This window comes from Vollenhovia emeryi, unplaced genomic scaffold, assembly GCF_000949405.1.
Source record: "Vollenhovia emeryi isolate VEMERY1.0 unplaced genomic scaffold, V.emery_V1.0 DF939213.1, whole genome shotgun sequence".
Lineage (NCBI taxonomy): Eukaryota > Metazoa > Arthropoda > Insecta > Hymenoptera > Formicidae > Vollenhovia > Vollenhovia emeryi.
The window spans coordinates 401,966-408,373 of NW_011967153.1; the positions used below are offsets into that span (position 1 = coordinate 401,966).

Genomic DNA, 6,408 nt, shown 5'->3' on the forward strand with positions numbered 1-6,408 from the left:
GGGGAGGAGAGAGAGAGAGAGAGAGAAAGTGAATGAGCGAGACAGAGAGAAAGAGACAAGTGTGGCAGAGAAAGAATAGCTATCGAAGAACGCATGCTTTCTCGACGTAAATGCGTATGTGTAGATCATTGTAAATTTTCTTTGTTCAAATAATATTTATTGCGTCTGTGAGCGAGCCAACGCGTCATTTTACGTGTAAAATATTGTCATTATTATCACTCGAATATCGCGACTACTGTGTATATTGATTATATAATTACGGTTATTCTAGTACGATGATGCGTGGCGTGGTGAGTGTAGTGTTAAATGCAGAGCACAGGGCGCGAGTGGATCAGACGAAGACGCGAATGTTGACGAGAGGTAACGCGTGTGTGTGTGTGTGTGTGTGAATGTGTGCGTGTGTATGTGTACGTACGTGTGCGCATGTGTGGCCGTGTGTATGTATTTGCGAGAGGGGCGAGGGATAGAAAGATAGAGTGACAGTCTGAGAACGAGGAAGAATGCTTCCGAGAGATTGAGAGACTTAGAAGCAGACCGGAAAAGATGGAGCAGCTGCGTGCGGCCCTCGACAACGAAGGCCGGAAAAGAACGGAACATAACTTGTATACGTATTTCTTGTAAACTCTAATTCTTCCATCGCGGACTTTAAAAGTATTTATCGACATAATAATAATATTAATATTATTATATTGTAATTATATACGACTGCTGAGAGTGTGATGAACGTAATGCGAGACGATTACGTGGCTGCGACCAACACGACATTACATGTATCCCTATATACACGCATGTACACGACAACGCGCGCGCACGCATACGTACACACGTGAGGACACGCGTACACCGTCGCAGTAACACTCGAGGAAAGGAACAGCCAGCCGTGCGAATGATACGCTCGAAACGTACCTACCTACTTACAAACACGCAACCACAAAGATATGCATCATGTATACGCGACTCTTGAAACCATTTTACCAGATTTGTCATTATTTAATTATTTCGGTTGTATTTTAAAATGCAATTAAAGCTCAAATAAATATATATGTTATAAACTAAGAACGTGTGCTCGTTTTCGTGTATTTATTTCCCGTCCGATCAATTTATTTATCGCCCGAGCGAGGATAATAATCGATAGTAATCTTTTCAAGAACTCGACGACAAGTATTCGCCGCTGACGCTGTCGCGTCTTTTCGGAAATGTTTTATGAAGATGAGAGCTGTTATTAATTTTCCTAAGAATGCTAATTTTTTATTTCATTATATGGCCATTAATTTAAATTCAACGCCTTTTTATGGAAATCAAGCCAGAAGTAGTGGGCTCTCCAGTTGAGAAATCGAGGGAACAACTATCGAGAGAGACGTCCCGAGCGACTTGGAACCCGACCGTTCGGCGACTATAGATTTTACATATTTCAGGAAACTGGCGCCGTCGTGAGAGCCTCGATTAATTCTTATTAATCCGAGCGGCGTACGTGTGGGTACTAGGTAAGTATTCGAAACAATTTATCACACGACGTGTCCCCAAGTAAACGGTTGACTGTTCAATCGTTAAGTGTTTAACTAATAATGCGGGACTCGCGCTATCGACGCGCGATCGTTAAGCGTGAAACTACTTTTCGCTTTCTTTCGACAGATGCCTGCATTAATTCGAAATACCGGTATCTGTCTGCGTTCACTCCGCGCGTGGCTTATCTCCTCGCCTTCTCTCGACGAGATGGCACTCAAATTTACGTCTGTGAACGTCAGGGAATGAAAGAATGAGCGAGCGAGCGAGAGAGAAAGAGAGGTGCAAGGGGGGGGGGGAGGGGGGAAAGAGACGGAGTCCTTAATATAGCGAGCAAGTCCGAAGTCCGCGTGCACGCTCGCTAATTCGGTGCCATACAATACCACATCGAATGTATCCGCATCAGTATCAAACTCACCCCCGCGTATGTTAGCCGCAAAGAATAGACATGGCCGGCGGATAAACTAGATAAACCGGTGACTCTGTATACCACATTACGAGCGCACGATTTCGCTTATCAGCCGGGAGACGTTCCGCGAGATATCATCTCCCTCAAGGCCGCCGCTCGCCTTCGGACCCTCGGTTGAATCCAACGAATTCCCCGATCATCCCACTCGCCCGCCCCTCGCCTCGCCTCCCCCGGCCTCTCGGCTCCACCTCACCCACACTGACTGGAAATCGCGCGAGTCGTCTTTACCTCTTCCTCTTTTTTTTTTCGCCATTTGCGGTGCATAATGATGACTTCGAGTCGCCGGATGGTGGTCGCCCAGCCAGCAAATCACGGTGAAGGTCGGTCCGTTGAAGAGGCCGAAGGGAGAACAGCGACAGAGAGGGACATCGCGAGAGAGGCAGGGGCGAGCAAGTGGGAGGGAAGGTGGGTAGAGGAGCTGCAGAAACCGGTCGGCCACTACTCGTCCTCTTCATAAGAGATACACCGCATGCCGCAGATACGTGGATACTTTTATTTTAACCGTAATGCGCTAATGAATTGATACAACGCCGAGCGGCTGTCTCTCGTCCCCCGCGCCGACGGGACTTTACTCCGCTCGGTTATTCCGCAAGGGAGGACCGGCGGCTGTGATGCCGTCGCGGGAAACGATCTCTCCGAGCTACTCCGGATTCGACTAACGAACGATTAATATTGGAATGAAGCGATTCTCTAAGTGCGTAGGGTACATCTTCGCAACGTTTTACTGGACACGCTTAATGTAAATGCCGCCATTTTTCTGGTAGGTCTTGGGATCAATTTTCACCTTTCATCTTATCTAGCAAATTACGTGTGATTTATGTTGGAACACATAATCGTGGGGCAGGGGAGAAGGTAGAGCGACGCGAGATGAGAAAAATTAAGGTTTGAAATATTGAAATTGGACCTCCGACTTTTTTTCCAGAAGAGTATAAAAATTTTGAATGCGTCATAGTTTTGTAATTTACGTTGGACGAACTGAATACGCGCGCATATAAAATCCGCGAGGTACACGTGATGGGTGTAACCCGTAAAGTTGAACGTTTAATTTTACGATTTCAGAAACGTTTCGCATTCTTATTTTACGCACGGAGGGTAATATTATACATCGCAAATTGCCGTGAATCGTCGATGTTCGTAAAATCGGGTAAGAGGCCCGCGACTAAGGCTCGACTACGAAATACGTCCGTCCAAATTCGAAGGCGAGCCCGTCGCGAGGCTCAACGGCGAAGGAAAACCGTAAAGGAGGATTTGTGAAGGGCGAAAAAGGGAGCCGATGAGGCTAGTGAAATCCGAATGGGGAGGGGGAGGGGGCAGGCGCGCAAGACGGACGGGTAACGGTGACGATAAAGAATTTAAATCTTGCCCTATCTTAGGCGACGGCCCAATAAATCCTCGATAAGACTTGATTCCACGAGGTCGGACTATTGAAGTCGCCGCGCGAACGCCCGATCTCCGGAAGTCGCCCGTTACGCATGGTCAACGGGGCGTAATTACTCAAGCATAATGATCGTGGATCCGTCGATCCGAAAGAAGGCAACCGAATGATCTCGCGCGCGCGCGCGCGAGCGCGAGCGCTAAAACGTTGCGTCCGATAATGCGCTGCCAGCGGAAAGAACGACGGTTATCGTCGCGCGTGCAATTGCGCGCGAAGATAGCCACGATATACACTGTAACAAAAACCGTCGATCGAGCGTACACGCTCTTGGTAATCGCCAGTGCATTCAATTCGAATCGGTGCATCGCCTCTGATTTCCCTATCTAAATCGCCGGGTGCATCAGCCGGCGCATCAATTGGGCGACGTTATCGTAAACATAGAACGTACATATACGCCCGATCGGCGCTCAGATTCGATCGACCATTCGAATAATAATTACGAAGCGACCGACCTCTTTGGTTTCCGAAGCGGGCGAAGGAAGAGCGGGAGGGGGATAAGTCGACGATTCAGGACGAAAGCGATCAAGTTCCGCGCGCGCATAAGGCGAAAGAAAAGGGTGAAAAGGGGGGAGGAGGCGGAGTGAAAGAGTGTAAGACGGAAAGACAGGAAGAAGAGGAGATCAGGCAGAAGAGGGAGACGGGAAGGAGGGAGGATAACTGATGAAGAGAGAGAGAGGGGGAGGGAAGGAGAAAAGAGGGCTTACGGACCTCACCTACCTAGTGCCCGGGGCTGGTAATGAATTCGTCTAATGGGTCGTAAAGAATGCGATCTTATGGAGCGGAGAGGATAAAATAAAACATCGCCGGAGAGGCTACCGATTCTCGAACGGCCCTTAAACTAACCCTCGTCTTAAAGAAACGAGCCCTCATTCCTCCCAACGGTATTTAAACGCTACCGTCGATACACACATCTGCGCGCCGATGAGGACCGCTGTAATGGCACCCTCGGCCGTTGACGGGCGAAATCTCGGAATGGAGCGACATCGACGCGGATGAATACGTAGAAAATCGGCGGTATCGGCGCGATTTTACAGCGTACAGATTACGGAAGCACGCGATTTCGTTTTCATAACGGATTTTTCAGCGCGAGCAACCGCGATAAACGAGCGCTTCTAGATACGCGAAGTGACCTCCCTTCGCGTGACAATTCCGAGAGCTCGCCGCACATAAAATTATCCCGCGTGAGAATCGCGCTGTCGGATAGCAGAGAAAATCATCGGCGATATCGAAATCGGTAATTCTTCGGGTGATCGGCTCGTCGATGAACTCGCGTCGCTCGCACAAATTCCCCTCCCTTCCTCGCTCATCGGGGTCTGGACTCGTTCTTCTTCCTTTTACCGATATCCCCGACCCGTCCTCCGCCGCGCGATCTCCCGTCTCATCCTCGCAGCGCAATCCGCGCGTAAGCGCAGTTCGTCTTGAACACGTCCCGACGTTTCTGTTCTTTATGTGCGCCACACCAAGAGCTATGGGTATCCCTAGTTACTATCTATACCGTCGGTGTGACTTCTCTTTCTCTCCCTCTCCTCCCGTGTTCACCACCGCCGTTCCCGATTCCCGTGTCCCTTTCCGCCACCGATGGGTATATATGGGTACCGGATATCCATCGAAGTCCACGAGACCTTTCCTCGGACCCCTGCCCGTTCTCTGCTCCGCACACATACACGCTCATAGATACACACACACACACATATATATATATACGACATACGCAAACTCTCTCTCCCTCCCTCTCTCGGCCGTTCCTCCCTGAGCATTCGCGATGTTCGAAAGCGAGAGCAGAGGCATTAGAGAGCCACCAAAAACCAGGAGAGATCCGACGATAGCCCAAGATTTGTAGCGGTCGCGGCCGGCCGATAACCAGCGCGCTGCTTGTCCGTGTGCGAAGGACTGTTCGTTCCATACCCACTTCATGCCCGGCCGCATCGATGACATCGAGGCTTAATCCTCGCCTAGTGGTCATCCTATAATACGTAGTTATGTCGCAGGGGAATCGACGACTATCTGCAGCCGCTCGTGCGCCCAGCTCGGGGTCTCCAATCCTGAGCCCTTGCGAACGTCACTGATGGCTACGTTTCGTACGAACGAGGACTATACTTTCAGAATAGAGAAAAATAAGAGACAAGAGGAAAAGACTGTGGAAAACAATGTTTTTTCTAACAAATATATTTTCTCTGCGTGAGTTTTTTTTACTTTTTTTATTTGTCTTCTGTTTAATTAAATTCTATTCTCGTCCCGGCTTTGAATAGCAATTTTTTAGAGTTGCCGTTCAATATCCGAAGTGGATTCCAATTTTCCTGATATCTACGGAAACAAATTCAATACCAACCTTCCTTTAATGATACTTTGTTAATCTAAAAAAAAATTCAAACCCATATCTCACAATTTACGGAAGTCTTAGTGTCTACACTAATTTCAGCGTACACACAGATATTTTGGTTTAAGTGTGACTGTTCGGCGTTTTAAAACACATTGGCAAAGAAAACTGAGAACTAATTTTTTTCACGAAAACAAAGCTTCCTTTATGAGGAGGCAAAATATGACATTCCTCGACAATGAATATTGCATTACGTGTAGCGAAAATTTGTGTAAGGGCGCCACGGAAATCGCTCGTTTATACATCGGGCAGCACGTCGAAGTCAGCCGCGCCGATGCCGCAAAATACCACGAGAGGCACCGTCCGCCGATCCGATTTCAAGGATGGCGGAAGAAAGAGGACCCAGGTGTTTTTTCGACGGATACGTCCTTCGAGGTGGCTGCGCGTAAGGATTTTAATCCTGTTACTACGTGACTCCGACGGCGGATGATGAAGATGTCAGTTGGCCGAGAACGCGTGGGAGAGCCAGCTGGATACGCCGCGCCTGGCCGGTGGGTGTTCGCACTCTCGTCGTGCGTTCCGTGCACCAAGTTTCTGCCCGTCTTCTCACTCTTTCTTCTTCCCTGCCCTCGCCCTGCTGTCCTTCTTCTCCCTCTTTCTCTCTCTCTCTCTCTCTTTCTCTCT

General features: G+C 48.8%; 1 protein-coding gene across 2 annotated transcripts in view; it reads left to right on the forward strand.

Moving 5' to 3' along the window:
* The window catches only part of LOC105561049 (protein tiptop), a 96,488-nt gene extending 95,441 nt beyond the window's left edge, over positions 1-1,047 (forward strand). For both annotated transcript variants that reach the window (XR_001008873.1, XR_001008874.1), the window contains one exon: positions 7-1,047. The gene's annotated coding sequence lies outside the window, so the exon portion shown is untranslated. The remainder of the gene's footprint in view (positions 1-6) is intronic.
* The last annotated feature ends 5,361 nt before the right edge of the window (positions 1,048-6,408 follow it).